Genomic DNA, 18761 nt, shown 5'->3' on the forward strand with positions numbered 1-18761 from the left:
GGAACATACCTAGATCGCTTTTGCTGATGTAAAATACTGCAAAGCATTCTGCCTGTGGAGGCCAAATCTCAAATCCTCAGGCTCATCCTGTATTAACAAGTTTGGCAGACGTGACTTAAGACCTCTGTTTACCCCCATAAAACCACTGCGTAGCTGCTGGCTTGCAGAGAGCCAGGATGGGACCAGGAGTTGACACACCATGACAGGCAGAGGTGCACTGACAAAGCTGAAGAGCCAGGACAGAAGCAGCAGATGATGTCTCAGGTTGCTTGCCAAGTCTGTGTGTGGGAATCGTGCACAATGCTTGTCTCTGCTCAGGGACACTGATGATGGGAGTTAGACAACACGAGCTTCACCGTGTGCTCTTACTTGTCTCAGATTTGTAAAATTGTGTTCATCTCCTCTTATTCACAGTGACAACACTGTCACTGGAAAGCAGATCCCCTGGAAATGAACGGCATTGTTAACGATACAAGGTACAAATTAGCATGTGGTGGAATCAAGTCCTAATATAATTTATTTTTTAAGAAAAGAAAAAAACCACTGTTTTTTCTCCTGTAGGAGAACTAATGATCTTCTACACCATTATTCAAAAAAAAAAAAAAAAAAAAGAAACCCACAACCTCATAATCAAAGTCAAAATAAAGCATCACTGAGACAGGCTGACTGAGGAATCTGGGTAACATCCCACTGAAACAGAAAATGTTCCTGTTCAGAAGGTGGTCTATGGAGAAAAGGACGCCTAGGTCCCAGCTTTCTGCTGGCTCTCCCTTCCCAGGGCAGGGATGGTGCTGCTGGGGCGAAGGTACCGAGAACCCCACAAGTCTACTGGGATTTTTATGGAAGAAGCCAGTGCCCGGCGAGAGTTAAAGCAGAAAGGCACACGCTCCTTCAACCCTTCTGTCTGTCGTCAGTGTTTCTTTTTAATAAACCAGAATGACTAGGGAAGAAAAAGACAATATGCTGAGCTGGCACCGCTGCTGAATTATTAAGCACAAACATAACCTTGACTTGTTTGCAGCTTTAAGAAGTTAGAAGCTGAAGGAATGCTTCAGCAACAACAACACAACAAACTCGGCAATGCGCATGGATGACTCCTTCATATGGAGACCTCCCAGCTCACTTTCCTCAAAGAAGCCTGTTCTCCACTGGTCCTTGTTCTTCTGAAGATGTTCTGGAGTCTGTACGCACACAGGTGCACTTACACACGTACATACATACACATACACACCCACATCAAACAACAAGAGCATTATTCCACACTGCCCAAACCCTGCAAACCGCAACAAGCCCTTCTTGTCAGGCATGCCCCCTTCCCCTAATCTCATTTTTGATACCGTTTGCTGCAATTCATGTTAATTCCCCCCCCAGAGCCTATTGGGCAGCAATTTCCAAAGCTCTTGCAAGTCATCCCCCAGCTCCCTGCCCCTCTAAGAGCTTTCTCTCCTCTCCTTTCCACAGGGCGATGATGTGGCCACAGATGCCGTAGCACGCGGCGGGCTCGGAGAACCGCAGCAGTATTACTCAGCTTGTCATCCCGGACACAAACGTCGTGTGTGAGTGAGCTGAAGCTGTGTTTGTTTTTCCACTGATTGAGAAGAGTCACGGTGTTCTTTCTAGTACAGTACCAACCTTTCTGGAGAGTGGGGTTGGCGTGATGTATGTTTTCCCCCTGGACGCGAATAATAAAGCAGATGTAATTGGTAACATATTGTGGAGCTAGCTGAGGTGTAATTTATAGCTTTATGGCTTTCATTTCGTGGTGTGCTTGAGCAATATCTCTTCATATAAAATAAAAAGGGGGAAAAAGGATTGACGCAGAAGAAGGAGAGAGGTTCTTCCCACATGCTCCCCTGGAAATAACCCCAGAAGACTCAGTCTCCCCCAAATTAAAGTCTTGGATGAGGAGCACAGCAGCTGCAACTTTCTCAGTGCTGCTGTAAAAACCAGGATAATCACCACCATTAAGAGCCAGACTTTCAACTGGTGCAAACTGGCAGAGCTCCAGTCGGTATCAGCTGACGCTAAAAACAAGGTCAGCAGTCACTCAACATTGTCAACGTCAGATGGCTGCCTGTGCCCCTCGGTGAAATGAGTTGTTGTTAGGGCTTGGTTTCCACATCAACAAGCCCCTTGCTGTCCCTGCAACGCTGTTTGCACAGGAACAGGGCACCCTGTTACCCCAAAAACAGGGGAGTGGAGGAAGGAGGTGGCTAACAGGAGGACTTTGGACTCCACTGCTGCCACTGCCACCCTTCTCAGAGGTCGTACTTCATTGTAAGATAAAGTTTTTTTTTTTTTTTCCCCCATATGAAATCTTCTTCCTTCCATCCAAAATGATTTTTTCACATCTGAGGTTTTAGGGACACATGTCGTAGGAGAATAGCTCGGCTAGCTCTTCAGCACAGTCCGATACAGAGAAATTACAGTCTGACTGACAGCTTGGTGGTGGGAAAAGAAGGCTTCCACAGCAAAGTCATTTTTATTGCAAATTTGCCTGTGCAGCTAATGTGAGAAAAACACAACCTCAAATTTCCTGAGGACATTTTCAATTCATGCTGGTGGCATATTCTTTTTTTAAAAAAAAGATCTTTACTCCACAGCAATGGCAGAAATAGTAGTAAATGTGCACAGGAGTTGGAGGGCTTGTTACAAGGATCAAATTCCACCTTGCAGCCTGCGATACGATTTACACCTTCAGCCTTTTGATAACTGGCAACGACGCCAGTGAAGAGACGAGCCGGCTAGGGCATGGTGATCCACGCCAGCCCAGCCCCATGGCCACGATGCCCTCGAGCATCCCCCAGAGCCAGCCTCTGGGGAAGGAGCATCCTCCTCCTGGGCTTTGGAGAACACGGGGCTCATTTTGATATCGCCCCCACGCTCGCCTGGCGAGTCTCTGGGCTGGGAGCTGAATCAAGGCTGGGTGCGATGCATTAAATAAAATTGATAGTTCCTTTCTTTAATAATGAGTTTTAGTGTGGCCATTTAAAGCTCTCACACAATTGATAGTAACTGGATTTAATGGGGCCTTCCCTGCCCTTGATATGACTTAGGTAACTCCCTGCAGCATCCACATGAGCCGAAGTATGTAGTGTGCAGCAAGGGGACAATATTAAAACAGACCGAATGACTTTTATTAAAAGACCCGACTTTTTTTTTTTTTTCTTTTCCCAAGAACTCCTCCTACATCGGCTTTCACTTAATAATAATTTAGCAGGTGCTGTTTACAATTCAGATGGCCTTCTTCAACATGCACACATCACGCAGCCGCCTCACCACAACTTCCAACAGGTTTCAGGGAAGCGAATGAGGTAAAGTTCCCTCTCCACCCACCTCAGCCCAGAGGGCGAAAAATACACTTTGGGGACTCAAGACGGAACAGCTTGAAAGTCACTGATGTTTTCTTCTGTTTCATTCACAGCACTTAGTGCTGATTTATAAACGTGGCCTTTGCAGTGGCAGGAGACCAAGCCCCTGCCCTGTATTAAGTAGGCAGGAAGACCTTCCGCAGTACCTGCAGAGCTGCCAGTGCGCTGTAACCAGAGGCTGCTTGCTGACTGCTGGGAGAACGACAGAGCCTGCTTGAAAAATACTGTCGAAAGCACACGGCATGTGTTCAGCATATAAATGATGCGCACAAGACACTCCTGAAATAAATATCTTCCACTTCTCCCCAGAGAGGCACAGGCCTGAAAACTCATATACACACCCGGGTTAAGGAGGCAATGAAAAGGGGATCTGCCAGGTATGTCTAATGTATTGCACTTCCAAAATAGCCGTGTCTAAAGCACGGCGCTCTTTGTCAAGGTGGCCTCTGCGAGGCCTCTTCTGAGGCATTGTCCCCGGTACCACACGCTTCTGGAACCTCCTTAAAGCTGACGTCCCTGGAGGCTACGCAAATTCCTTCCCCTGTGCTACCGAGTGTCTGGAGACAACCTCAAAGCAGAGTTCAGACCTCAACAGCCTCGGCTCCTTCCTGTCCTTGGTGAGCAGAAGATGTCAAGAGGAAAATCCCTCTGCCTTCCTGCTCCGCTTTTCCTGTCCTGCTACTAAAACTGTCTCGTCCTAATTAGTAGTTTCTTAACTGCTTCAGCAGAGCATGGCGGCTCTCAGGGAAGTGACAGAGCCTGCCGCCTGCACTGCTCCAGACCTGGCTTCATGCAGCTCCGAGCTGCCTTCCTGGATCCACGTCCCACGGCCAGCGGAAGAACACTTTCCAACACACAGCGAGACGGCCAGGAACCTCTGACCGCCACCATCTTCACACCCCCTGTCCCACAGCCACCTCAACTGCCCTCCTACAGAGGTTGTGAGGTGGACGAGCCATCCACATGGGGCCTGGTCGCTGCCACCCCAGGTGGGAGCCATGGTGAGCCCTGGGGGAGCTGGGTGAGTCGGAGACACCACACGTCCCACACAGAGGGACAAGGAGGCAGGCCCCATGCTGCTGATGGCAACCCAGAGGCTGCGCCAGCCCTGTCCACCCACAGCCACCACATCTGGTGGGTCGCTAGACAGTGCCGTGCAAGCTGGCTTCAGGCTGTGGGCAACTGCTTAAAGAAGCCTGCTATACATCTGAAACACCATACTCCAAGGAATTAGTGAACAGAAGCCACTGCCAGCCACAGCCCTCCCTCTGAACCATCTGTGCCGTCTTTTATTTTGTCTCTGTAGACCCAAGTCAAGTCCCTGCACTACGAAGCCTTTCCTTCAGAACTCAGTGACCACAATCCCACTTCTCACCACTACAAAACTCCACTCTCCCGTATCCACTCTAACCCACAAGACCCTACTATTAGCCATCTTCTTTTATCTAGAAACATCACGATTCCTATTCATCTTTTTAATGTGGGTTCAGGTGCCCACGAACCTGAGTAACAAGTTGTGGGCTCTTTGACATGTTTCTGGTTTTAGGCACATGAAGTAAAATCTCAGAGACAAACATATAGGCTGTATTTAAGTCCTTAATTACACCTCAGTGAAGGATTCTTTCAGGGTCACCTCCGTCTCCCACTTTAATGAATTGCAGTAATGACAAGAGATATTATAGATTTCCTCTGTAAATCCTGTGGCTAGTTTATGTTTCACATTACAGTTCATTAATGATGCAACACCTGAGAACGCAGGTTAAAGTATTCCTCACCAGCGGCTCGGCGGCATCATTATTTCCCTGCAAATGCTGCAGCCACCAGACCAGACACCGACTTTAGGCCTTGGTGTGAGAGGGGCCAGCAGTCATGCTGCCCTGAGCAGGCAGGGGCTGAGACATTGGATCCCCTCCTGGAGGAAAACCCAGCACAATGTGAACAGTGGAAAACTTTCTCTCCGGGGCCACGGGAATGGAAATGAGGGCAGCACATGAATATGTTTGTTTTGACAAAACAGAGCTAGACCACAGTAAATAAACTCCCTTCAGCATACCTGTCAAAAGGGTACACCTCTATGGGTATCATACCGTACCTCTATGGGTATCATGCAATAACGCTGCAAAAGCTCTGGCAGGATATCTTCAGACATAATGTAAGAGAGCTGGGAGCCTGCAGTGCCCAAGGCAGGTCCCAGCAGCTCCAGAAGGCAGATGAATAGCCCTGCCTTATGAACTTCACTGAGCAACAGCCCTCCTGAGCCAGAGAGAGAAGTCTTCAGCTCCTGTGAGGACTGCTGGAGTCCCAGCAGCAAAATGAGGTGACAAGTGATAAGGACAGAGGTGACAGCAGCACCTGCAAGCCTTCGAGATCTGCCTGAGAGTGTGAAGAAACTTATGCATGATCTCAATGCACAGACATTTTAGGAAAGTAGGTGTCAATGAAGTCAGGAACAAGTTTTACAAACAACCACTTGGTACTCCCGAGAGAAGCAAGCCTCCTCTGGAGACAGACTGGGGATGAGAAAGAAAGAACAAGGCCACGCCGGGCAGGTGGGATTGACAGCAGCCCTGCTTTGAAGCTCTGTCTTCTAAGGCACTGATGAGTGTCTAACAACACTCTGCCAAAGACGTCCCTCTTTTCAGCTTCTCCCAGACAGGCAGGCAGAGGAGAGGCTGGTACCCAGCTGCGGGCTGTGGTCAGCGTGCTGGGAGAGCCATCAGCCTGGCTGCTGGAGGAGCAGACCGTGGTGACACAGCAGTGCCATGCCGAATGAGACATGGAACACGTCTGTAACACCACACTTCAGCCAGCTCCTCAAGTGATGGGGATGGCCAGAGGAGATGGCAAAGAATGCTACCAAGGAGTGCTCTGTGGCTGCCCCACCGTGAAGCCCAAACGGTGCCAGATGAACCTGTAAGTGGTAATTTGCATTCATGTGCCAGGTAGGACTGTCTGGCAACAGCACGTGTTCTGGCCAGCCTCCTTCCTCCCATCACATATCCTCCATGGAGGGTGAGTGGAGCAAATGGCAACCACAGCATTTATATAGAACCTGAAGCTTCCTTTGGAGAGCTGTACAAGACAGACTGAGAACTAAATATGACTCCGGCCAGGGCTTGCCTTGTGCTGAAGCTTAGCACGTGTGTGGGTCCATACGTCCAACCTCCCAATAGATCTGTAACACGAGAGTCTCTGGGCTCCCACCAGCTCCGTCTCTGATTACCACTTGCTGACGGAGTTGCATCCTGGAAGCAGAACTGAAAATAAGAAGGCTCTCTCTCAGTGTGACTCTGCTTTCCAGGCAGCGTGGGTCACGTCACCCAGCTGGGTCACTTCAGTTTCCTTCTTCCAAATAGGGGGGACAACAGTATCCCCATATTAGCAAGGAAAGAGAGCGTTTACTTCATTTTCCACCCCATATCCCACAGACTTCACTAGCTGCCCTACCTGCCTGTCAGCAATATTAATTCCCAGAAAAGGTATCCAGGGGCTCTGGAAAAGGGACCAAAATGAATCAGCGTTTGTCTCTGCTGCCCTGTCTGTGCCCCCATCACCCACACAGCGCGGGCACACTCTTGGAAAGGATGTTTGGGCTTTTTCCACCACTGCTGCCTCTCCACCTGGATGCCTTCCCACCTGTAAATATTAGCTTTGTAATGGCAGTGACTCCAACTCGCCCGCAAGTGCAGTAAAACCACAGGGAATGGCTGGCACCTCGCATACTTCACTTGTCAGAAGCAACCCTACCTGTGAAGGCAGGACATGGGCAAGGCTTGTTGGAGTCTCAGGCTGAGCCTCTCACTCCCACAGGATTTTTTCATAAGTGTTTCATTTGCAAAGAGGCAATTGCATGACATTCAGCGCTTGCTTTGTTTACGAAATCTGAAACTCAGATCAAGCACTAGCTGGGCTGAAAAGGTCAGCTTGCCTGTTCGCAAAGTCCCTCCCTTCATTTCATTTCCATCAGGATACAGACCTGTTGGAGAGAAACAAGCCTCTGGTGAGGTTTGGACGAAATACGCAGGATCCGAGCTGCAAAGGAAGATGAAGATGCGAGGAGAAAGGTGGGGAAGCTGGGCACAGAGCTGTGCCAGATCAGGAAATTGAGATAGACTGATTTGGTGACCTCCTGACTATCCCAAAGCCAGGGTTAACTACATCACCTCGCTTCTGCAGCAACATCTCCCTTTCAAATAACAATGACCAAAGACACGACTTACAGCACCCTACACCGAGAGCTATGGGGTGTTTCAAAAAATTAAGAAAAAAAGGGTACTTCAGGTTGACTGTTTGACCTGCGCTTTAAGTAGTTAAAACAATTCTGTAAATAACCTGTCTTCCATAGGCACAGAAAGACACCTACACAGAGAAAAGCCCTTCAGTTGTGGAAGGAAAACACATCTTGAGCATGTGTTTTTCAGCCTGCCTTCTGGACTTTAGCCTTCCCATTCCTCAGGGCCAAGAAAAGTTCCAAAAGTGAAAATGGTGGCCAAACAGTCACAATTGTCACAATTTTCACTGTTATTCACAGCTCTTGATTCGTATTCTGAAGTGAGTATAAAACCAAAGATGTAAGAAATGCGAAGGGCTGGGGCCTCCAGCACAGCTCAGAACTAGGGTGGGCAGAGGCACACGATGGGATGGGGAAGCACTGGGTTGAAGGTTTGGAAGTGAATGAATTTCTCCTCAAAAACACCGATTCAGTCATCTCTCTATTTCACAGGCAGCATCTGAAAAGAGTGGCCCTGCAGGAAAGTGCCACATAACAAGTTTGTCTTGATCCCTTCTTCTTTGAGAATGCCAAGTAGTTTGTAGTGAACCAAAGTGAAAATGAGCCGCAGTGCTCCCTACGAGAGCACCCAGTGCTATCACAAGTATCCTTGGGAACCCTTGTTACTGTGATCATCCATAAATCCCAGTGATTTTATTTTTATTTTTTATCTGAGGTTGCACTGATCTCTGTCACACCAAACACACGGCCACACTCAGACACACATGCACATGCCTGCACATGCACAGCCACAGAATGGCCCATGTAGGCAACAAACCTCTCCTCCAAAAGAAACGAGTGAAGCTATTCAGGTACCCCAAGCAATCCTGCAGAAGTGCTTCCAGACACTGCTCTGCCCCACACCGCTGACTTGCTATGGGCGATGGGGTCTGGCAGCACCTGCCTGATCTCTCACTGTCTTCACAACCTTCTTTTTAAGCAAGGTCCCACAGGACAGGGGCCAGTTCAGTGTGCAGAAAAGAAGCCTGGTTAGCCAAGGATGGGCAGCCTAGGTGATGCTCGAAGCTCTTGTTAACACAGAAAGAAAACCTGGTTTAGGCATGGGGATAAATTACATGAAAGATTTCAGAGCCTTGAAGAGTAAACATCCAAGAGCTCAGGAAAGGATATCTGACTTGAGAAGGAGGGATATAAGGCCCTTGTGTGTGATGAAGAAGCTGAGGGATACCAGTAACTGCCTACTCCCCCCCAAAGCTCTAAAAGAGAAGAAATCAGAGGAAGTCATTAAGAGAAAAAAAAACAATAAAAACCTCCACGTGTACTGGCAGAACTCCCTATCTACCATCAGTCTCTCCCCCAGGTTTCTCTTTTGTGCAGGATATGATTATTTATCGACATATTTACTTACTCGGCTCTGCACTGCTTAATGCCATGGCTTCAAGGCTTCTTGCACTAGCAAGACTAAAGAATGACAGAAGAGGAACACAGCTGAACCTGAAGATCCAGCACAATACATACCAAATGCCTTCTGTGGCTACTGCTGTGATGGGCTACACCTTCAAAAGCAGGGCCCTCAGCTGAGACAGCCCCACCATCAGACCTGCTGTACGTGCTCCTCTTCAACCAAGAAAGTGCAGCCTTGGTGGGGTGTACAGAGAAAGATAACCCTTGGTGCAGCTTTGCTCCAGTCTGCTTGTGCTTTAGAGATGACAGGCAGTGCCCTGAATGGCACCTTGCCGAGACAAAGGCACCTGAGCACACCTCAAGCCATGTACGACTGCCTTCATTTGTCACTGCCAGTAACACCTGTGTGGCACTCGTGGGCACGACAGAGTAGCTGAAGCCAAACCTACCAAATCAAAAATCCATATTAGAAAGGATAGTTAGCTACAGACAATAGGCTAGCCAAATAAAGGTGTTGTCAGGCCTGCATTTCACCCATGGTCCTACATTGGTGACCTGATGTGTCACTATACACTTTTAACAGGTTGCAGCCACTTACCTAATCTCTTCCATAAGCATCTTCTTGGCACTAATACAGCTGTTTTGCAGCCATGTCCTTTAAAGCCACAACACACAGCTCTTTCTTTTCTATACAGCAAAGAAGTTAGATAATTCAGGATAGATACAATGGGACAAGTTCAGCATCATCAAGGCATCAGTGACAGCACAGCCAAGCTGTCCACGGTCTCACCTACTGTTTTTGACCAACAATGAAAACAAAGTCAGGCCAAATGGAGCCAAGGGGAAAGAAGAGATTCTGGGAAAGTAAGCTCTGAGTGATTTCTCACAAGAAGCAAACACACTTCTGTTTCCACAGGATCCAGAAAAACAAATCAGTAACATCTTGTAGTCAATCACAAGAGCTTTTGATAGCTCTATGAGAACCTTGGACACCTTATGTCTAACATAAGAATGCCTGGAGAGAAAAGCTGCCTGAGGTGGGCCTATGGCTGTTGCTATAGTGATTATGAGAATCCCAGTAAATGATGAGAGGGGGAAACTGCCAAAAAAACAAACCCAAAAACAGCTAAAGGAATTTAGTACCAAAAGCCCCGTGAGCATTCGTGAGGCCTTCTGCACTCAAAACTCATGGAGAGCTTTCAAAAACTTTCCCAAAACAAATATCCCTGTGGATGAAGAGGCTGGAAACTAGACTCAGCAGAAGTACGGTAACTGGGGAAAGAATTTCAGTGGGAAGGGGGCCAGTTTACACCCCATATAAACACCCAATTAATTCAAAGTTTGTAGCACTCCTTTGTGGACATAGTCCCCGGGTTTGGTCATTATTCATATCTGAAAATAGCCACGCTTCCCTCTTCAGTCCTTCTTGGGCTCATGGGAGATGGAAATGAGTCACCAGAGGACCAGCTGAGTCATCCAGTCAAAGCTTGGGAAGAGATGCAGAATTGGTCATCGCATCCATGATTAAAACGTGGATGACGGCAGCTGTCCTAGCAACCAGCCATGCACGAAGCAGCGCAGGCTGGAGACCACTACCAGACGTTACTTGAAGGCAGACAGAAAGAGGCCTTAAATGAAACTAGGACAAGGCCAAACAAGCCGGATCTGCACCTGACACAAAGCCCTTCTCCCCCCGGTTCCCCACCCTGGCCACATTAGGAAAAAGGGGGCTCCTTTGCTCAGAAATGCCCTCCTCCATCTTCCAGATGACCGGCAATTTCAAGCTGCATTTTCCAACTTCTCCGAGCCAAAGCCCCAATTTGTTCCATTTCCTTAGTGTATCATCAAACCTTAACAAAACCCGTTTCAATATACAACCTACCTGAGGGCCAAACAACTATGACCTTTCAAGAACACGGCTCTGTATTTCATTTCGATGTCTATTGTTTTCAGAACAAAAGGGAGCGGGGCGATTGCTTTTGAGCACAGAAAATGTATTTACCTAACAGGCTTTTTTATGGCGATTATGAAAGTTTTGTGAGCGAGTTCAGTGGGAGACTGCTAGGCCCAGCCTGGGTGAGGCAGGCTATGAGCAGATGCAGTGCAAGCTGCCTCGGCCTGGCCTAAACGATACAGCACAACCTCACATTTCGGCACCCAGCACGCGGTGTTGATCCCGACCTGTGCCCAGCCCGGACAAATGTGGTATCACACTGGGCACACACACACCATCAGGCACGTCTCTGGCTCATTGGGATGGGCAAGAAGCACAGGGTGGGACCTCAGTCCCACAAAAGTCAGTCACGTGCATAAAGTTCACAATGGTCACGTTCATACCAGCGCCTACAAAATCAGCGCCCTGCGACACGGAGTTTGTCTTAATCTCTGTTCACATTTATGGTATTCTGGCAAAAGTAGAAAAAAATAGATGTCGCTGAGTGACAAAAAATCACTGGGGGCTAAGGAAAGCCCTAATATTAACTATTATGGAAATATTTACTTCACAGAGGAGACAAATAAAAGGGAGAAGATGTAGCTCTACAGCAAAATGAATAATAGGTAGATCTCCAGGGAACATCTGTTCTCCCCGTGTTGTCATGGAAGAATAACATTGACTTGAAAGGACTGGAGCACATTTCACAGCTGCTCGGGGAAACCCGTCTCGTACGGCTCACCATCGCCCTCTGAAACGCACTGCCACAAGATGCCAGAGCCAGCGGCCTGCAGGACTACAAAGCAGTTATAGGGACAACTCATGGGGCCGACAGACAGTGCAGGGCCCTGTGGCCCCCCTAGAAAACCTGCTTTTGGCTGGCCCTAGCAGCAGCAGTGTGTGGCACCGAGCAATGAGAGGTGAGATGGCACAGGCCAGGTTTCCACAGAACTGCTCTGTATTTCCCAACTCCTGATGCCACTCTTGTTTTTTTCTTAATCCTTCTTTCCAGCCTGTTCCTGGGTTTCAGCGAGGCTGCCATGCATCTGTGCCTCTGCTCCCAGCCCCTCAAAAAAGAAAGAAAAGGGAAGGAAAGCTGAAAGGTTTGGATGGGCACCCACGAGCAAAGGCGCAACCAGCCAGTGTAACGCTGGAGCCTTAGGGAAGACAGGTGTCAAACAGAAGCAGGTATGATGGACATGGTCTTTTAAAGACTCAGCAGTAGAGACTCGGAGCTGTTAAAATGAAATGATAACACAGCCCACGCTCTGCAGGGACAGAAAATAAATATGAAATTGGATCCCGGCAGCACCGCTAGATCCCCAAACTGACCCTCCCTCTCCTTGCTCTGCCTGCTCCAAGAAACAGGCTATTCCTGGAGGAGTTTTAAAACATAAAGTCCAGGCAAGTGTTCTGATGTCCCCTCTGCCTCCCAAAGCCTACAAGGGCAGCTCCCTGGAGCAGCCCCTGCACCCGGAGCCCTCCGGGTCCTGGCATGAGGGGCTGCGCTCGTACCAGCCGCGAGCAGTGCAGCAAACGGAGTGTGTGGCTCGGCACACGCAAGCTACAGAAAACTTGTCAGACTGTGCAAGACATGAATCATATGGATTGCCACAACAGCAACAGAGTGTGTGCAGCCCTGCAAAACAAACAAACAAACAAAAAAATCCACAGACATCCCGAAACACAGATTTAAGTAGATGGCCACTCTCCCAAGGCTGCTGGTATAGTTATGCTACAGGGCTTGCCTGAAAAATATAGTTACCGTCCTGGCTTGTGACACTTTAGAAATGCTTCTGCATGGGGAAAAGCAAGAGTAACACTCAGGCTCTTCCCACTGGGCACCTGGACCCTGACCAAGTAGACGCGAGGGTTGCCTGGGATGCTGGAAGTGGGCAAATACTTGCAAGTAAAAGCTGCTCATTAGTCACTGGGGGCTGTGGCTGCAGAGGCTGCTCCGGATCTTTTGGAAAACACACCTCCGAGTGCACTTAGCCAGCTGGTCGTAGGTGCTGGCTGCCTCATACCACTCCTGCAGCCTGCATTTGGATGTAGGCAGGAAAGCTATGCTGGAGAAACAGCTCTTTGCTCATGGAAGTCCTCTTCCTCCCGGAGCCCTCAGTGCAGCCTTGAGACATGCCTCACCTTCTACCCAGCGACTGCAAGACTGTGACCCAAGAAATGAATTAGGCTGGCAAAAGTAAAGGTTCAAGGCCAGTTTGTTTGTTTTTCCTGGAGGACCCAGGCCAACAACTCCAGCTTTTCCAGGTCAAGCCAGTGTCTGCATCAGAAAATATTCAATAAATTCTTTATTTAACTGTTCCCCTAGGGCAGCCGACTAGACCCTCATGCTCCAGGCACGTGGGTCTGTGTCTGAGTTTAAGCACATGAATTCTTAACTGACTTCAGCAGGATAACTCACACATTTAAAGCTAACCACATGTGTAAGCATTTGCAGGATCAGCCCATTAGTCATCTTCCCTTGTTTTCTGCAAGGGGTTTTGTGTAGAAAAAGCAGTAAAAAAAAAAAAAGCAAAAACCCCCACAAAGCTTGCAGATACAGTTTAGGTACCCGAGTCATACTTGAAGCTAAATTAAATCCCTCTCTCCCACTCTCCCTTTTTTTAAACTAAGTCATTTTCTACCAGTTCAGTATTTGGTCTGCTGAAGCATTTAACTGATTGAAAAAGAAATCCTGGGGAAGGTTTGGTCTAGAGAACCGATGCTGACTCTCTAAGTCACATGCCCGCAGAAGACCTGCACAGGCATTCATCAGGAGTCCTTGTCCCACAACATCTTGTGGATTTTCCCCTTCCTTCGTTCCCCATGGCCAGCACCATGCAAATTCGAACAGGCTCCCTGGTCTGGCAGAGCTCATCTGCTCCTGCTGCGCATTCTCCACCTGGGGTGAAGAATCCTCTTTGTGACAGGGCGCTGTCACTGCGGCCAGCGGTGAGGTCACAGACCGAGTATTGTGGCTTCAGCTGGGAAAAGAAGCAGCGGGAACAGATGAACTCTAAAAACAAAGAGATTGTTTTGATGTAAACAGCCTTCACAGCAAAAAAAAATAAAAAAAATAAAAATGGTATTAATAAAAATATGATAAATAGTTTTTTCTAGGCAGACCTCTCAAAGTCCCAGTGAGGTACTGAAAGGTTTCTCATTTTATTTCTGTTTTGCTAAAAAATGTGTCTCTATTAGCTTTAGAAATAAACATATTCTATCTCTTTTTTTTTTTTTTTTTTTAATACCTTCATGTCTCATCATTGTCCCAGAATAAGCAAACACCATTGCTGTGTAAAGAAACAGGTCTCAGGAAATAATGAACTGCGTGTTTCCAAAACGCTCCATAAATCCACAGGCAGCTTGCAAATACCGCCCGGTCTCCTGTGTGAGGGTTGTTGTTTTTCATAGAAGTCACGTATTAATGCATTTTGAAAAAGACCTTAGCCCCATTCAATCACAACCCTTCCACCTTCACACTGAAAACCAGAGGTTATAATTACACCCAGGAGCAGGAATAAATTAAAACAAGTGCTGGCGCCACCTTGTACTCTTTTTCTGAAAGCAAGGTGATCCCTTCTACCACGGCAGATGTGCTCTGGCCCAACTCAGAACAGCTCAGGCTGGTGTGAAGGGGCAAAGAGCAGATTTTCAAGAAACTTTTCAGAGGTCAGAAACAGAAGAATGCACTCTGTGTCCTAGCAAATATCAGGTCTTCAGATGGGGGACAATACCTTCACCACCTTTCCTTCTGCCTCCCAGGATCTCTAAGCTCTGGTGCCCTGCAAGCTCTGCAGCAGGGAGGTAGGGCATACACAAGTCACGGGTCAGACACTTTCCACCCCTTAGTACTGGGTATTTGGGGAGCAGCAAATTGTGACAAAGTCAACAACCTGCAGTTGGGTTGTGGAGAACAGGAGGTGAGGACAACAGACGGATGAAATGCAGCGGACTCCCAAAGGGCTATGTTCAAGTACTCAGTTTCTTCATGCAGGCACACGCTACACGAAGCAACACCACGGGACCACAGTCCCCTTGTTCCTCGCTCACAGGGTCCTCAGGTTGAGCAGGATCAGCTCCTCCACCCCGACTTCATCGGCACGGTTTCAAAAGAGCTGAGTAGGGCCGAGAGATCTCACCCAGATCTCTCCTGCCATCAAAAAATTTGGGGTGAAAAGGTGTCCTGTTAAAGAGCAACAGCAGACCTGCTGAAATGAGCACTAAAATAGAAGAAATCCAGTTTCAAATAAATCAGTGTTCCTTCTGCAGTAGCACAGCTCTCAGACAGACACCCTGTGGGGTGAAGGCTACACACTGCTCCCCAGCTCCACACTCCCTCCCAGGACACAAGGCCAGGGGAAGTGCCTGAAATCCCAAGGAGCCCTCAGGTGCCCACGGAAAACAGAGCGCTGGACACCTTATTCCGTGAGCAACAGGCCCACCACTCACTTTTAAATTATATTAAGTCGTTTTTAGAGTTATACACTTAAGAGATGTCAGTTCAAATGCGTGCCTCCTTCTGGATGAGCCAATGGCAGGGAATGTGAAAGGCATTTGCTATTAAAAAAAAAAAAAAAAAAAAGAGCAAGACAGAGAAATAGAAAGAGAAACTACGACTGCTTTAAAAAATTGCCTAATGCTTGAAGAACTGTAACACCCAGCCATTGCTGGCAGACCAACCCTTAACAAGCCTTTGTGAAAGCTCACAGATAGAAGGGGAAACGTTGGCAGGACCTCAGTTATCAGCTTCTCAAGGGATACCACAAATAATAAGCAGTTCCCTCCCCAAAGTACCCTGTCGGCATCCTATCTTTACAAAAAAATGACCCTTAAATATTCTTTCTAAAATATAAACTTGCCACATGTAGTCAAAATTAAAAAGAAATACAAGGCATTTTGAAAAGAAACTCCATGGGGAAAAGCAAGAGTGGAATAACCAAACATCAATTATGGAAGCCACATCAAGAAGAGGCTCTTGTGCAAAGGTTTTAGGGTTTAGGGATTTGAAGAAAATGTACGTTCTGGTTTGACTCATATGGTAGGCAGAGAACAAACAAGTTTCCTCAACTTGTACAGCTCAGTGATCTGCTCCTGCGCTAAACAGTAACCCTTTAAAGTCAGACTACCTACACAACTCTTATCACTTCCAGCTCCTGGGTCACGGCAATCTTTGCTCTCAGCTCCCACCTGCTCCACAGCATCAAAATGAGCAGCGCCCTCCCACCCTAAGTCAGTGCAGAAGCAGCAGCAAAAACCACGGTGGCACGGGCAGACTCCTGCCGCAGCGTGCATCCCAGCCTCCCCGCAGCTTGGTCATCTGTAGTGTGATCGTGATTTGAACTCAAAACCCTCACCCAGAGCATCCTCCTCCCCTGCAACTGCCCCCACATGACTCTGAACTCGTAACAGGCTGTGGGCAGCGCTACTTCATTGTACCTGAGGAAACACATATGGGTGGAAAAGCAAAATGGAAGAAAATGAGCAAAAGCAGAGAGATTTGGGGATGATTCTGCCTATGAGTCAGGGCAGGGTCATTTTCCCAAGTGTAACAATACCAGTCTCATGTGTATATGAGAATTTCCCCAGGGCAGGACCTGGAAGAGGGAAAAACCAGGACTGTGAATACCCAGGGTAAAACAAGGAAGCGCCTTCCCACAAGACCCACAGCAAAAAGCAACAGGATGATCTTGTCCTAATTTAAAACAACTTTCAAGTCTGTTGGTTTGTGGCATTACTGTTTAATGGTACACAGAGTTACTGAAGCAAAACAGCATAAATTGAGTAGTTGTCATAAGGGAAAAAAAAAAAAAAAGACATCTTGGTCTGTTTGGTTTTGTACCATCCCTGACTTCTCTCTACCTTGAGGGTCACACGTGCTCCAATACGCAATGTCTGGACAGAAGACTTCGCCAAGAATATTCTTCACTGATGACCGATGGCACAAGATGTTTCTCTGCCTTGTCTTCCAAAAGCAACAGCTGCTTATTATTCCTCATGCCCACTCCATGTGACAGACAATTACACAGAAAGCAACACAGGTGAAAGCAAGATCATTTAAAGCTGCAAATCAAGAATGCAAGGCTTAGGAAACTTCATGTTTATGACTGCCCGTGCGATCTTCCTTCACCCCCCTTTGCCTGGCTATGGTGCTAGAGCTGCTAATTGCATAATAACAGGCTATTTTTCTACAGGACCTTGGCCTCACCCGGTACACAGGATACACTGTGCTCATTTCGTGAGCAACTATTCAGTATTTCACCCTCTCCGCATTGGTCGAGGTGTGGCCCCAAGCCTTGTTTACTAGGTACCCGTCAAACTGTTCAGCAGACGGAATTAGTAATTTACTCATGGGCTTCCCAACCATATGCATCATTAGAGTAACTGAATGTTTCACAAACATAAAGGAATGTATTTTCACAATTGCCCTCATAAAGTAAGACGCTGCATTACCCATATGGCATGGGCAGGGAATTGAGGCACTGAGAGATTAACATGAAAAGCTTCCACTAATTTTAACTGCCTAATTGAAACTCTTAGGTCCCAATTCTTCAGAGATTTGTTTTGTCTGCTGAGAATGTGACAACAACATTTTTTTGTAAAGCTTAAAACTTGGCCAAGTTTGGGTTGATGCTCTCAAAGACAGCAGAAGGGGTGCATCTGACATATATACTATGTGAATTTCCATGGGGCTGTTAAGGTGGGGGGTTGTTTTCTCATTTATTTGTACATTTTTTATTTTTAACATTCAGCAAAAACAGCAGAGAGCTGTTTTCTAACTATTCAGGCTGAAGCAGGTAACTGGGATGGAAAATTTTAGCCCAGAAAAATTTAAGTTTGGAAAAGTGGTGAACAATCCAAAAGAGGGTTTTATACCACTGCTATAACATGTACTTTTCTGTCTCATGGATTATCTTATCCAGCTGCTGAAGAAACCACACGAGGCAGATATTACACTAACAAAACCAAGTCCAACTTAAATGCAAACTAACTATTCTGGTTCTGTTCAGATAAACAAGATTCATTTATTTTTTAATCTTAATGCACAATGAAGCCCTGCTACTCAGTTCCAAATAGCAACTTTTGCTTAGAGCATAAGCCCCGACTTCCCTCCTGTTCTCCTTGTAAGAGGAAGGAAGCTGAGTATCAGGCATTATAGGCTGCAGTGGTCGTAAGCTGGATAAAGGACAGACAGACAAACTACTCAGAAGCAGGGACTCTTACATTGCTACCAGCCAATCCTGATTATTTACAAGGAGATTTAGAAAATCCTAAAAAAGAACCATCTGAAAATTTCAGGCAGCGATTCATCTGTGTTAATAGCAGCAAAGAAAGACAGACGGAGAGACAGACAGACAAGGGGGAAAACAATCAATCAATACATGGTGCCAGCCTTCTTCAGAGCAGTAAATTATTTTTAGAGAGACTTTTTGTAGCAGTGTTAGATCCAGCCTTGAAACCGTCCACTGACTTGGGTGGAAACAGTGCGACTGCATGCGAGCTGGCAGGAGAATTGGTTGCTCCATCACCTTGTGAGTGTGCAAGGACAGCCCTGGGATAATTCTGACGATTCCTCTCTGCCACCCAAGCTGTATTCCTGGTGAATGATGTTATAAGCTGTCCCTCCCCCTCGACACATAGCACACGCACACAGGGATGAACACAGACCCAGTTTCTCTGTCCTGCACTGAAACTCTTGCCATACATTCCTGCTTTCCAGCTAGTAACGTCTCCTGACTGCACTAACGTTGACTAATTTAGTATTTTTAATTACAGAGGGATTTACAGCACTGCACTACAGTGCTCTCCTTTATTATACCCC

At 47.2% G+C, this 18761-nt stretch overlaps 1 protein-coding gene across 3 annotated transcripts in view; it reads right to left on the reverse strand.

The window, feature by feature from the left end:
- The window catches only part of HIPK2 (homeodomain interacting protein kinase 2), a 132518-nt gene that overhangs the window by 93163 nt on the left and 20594 nt on the right, over positions 1 to 18761 (reverse strand). The window lies entirely within an intron of this gene.

Source organism: Aythya marila (genome assembly GCF_965140915.1).
Source record: "Aythya marila genome assembly, chromosome: 1".
Lineage (NCBI taxonomy): Eukaryota > Metazoa > Chordata > Aves > Anseriformes > Anatidae > Aythya > Aythya marila.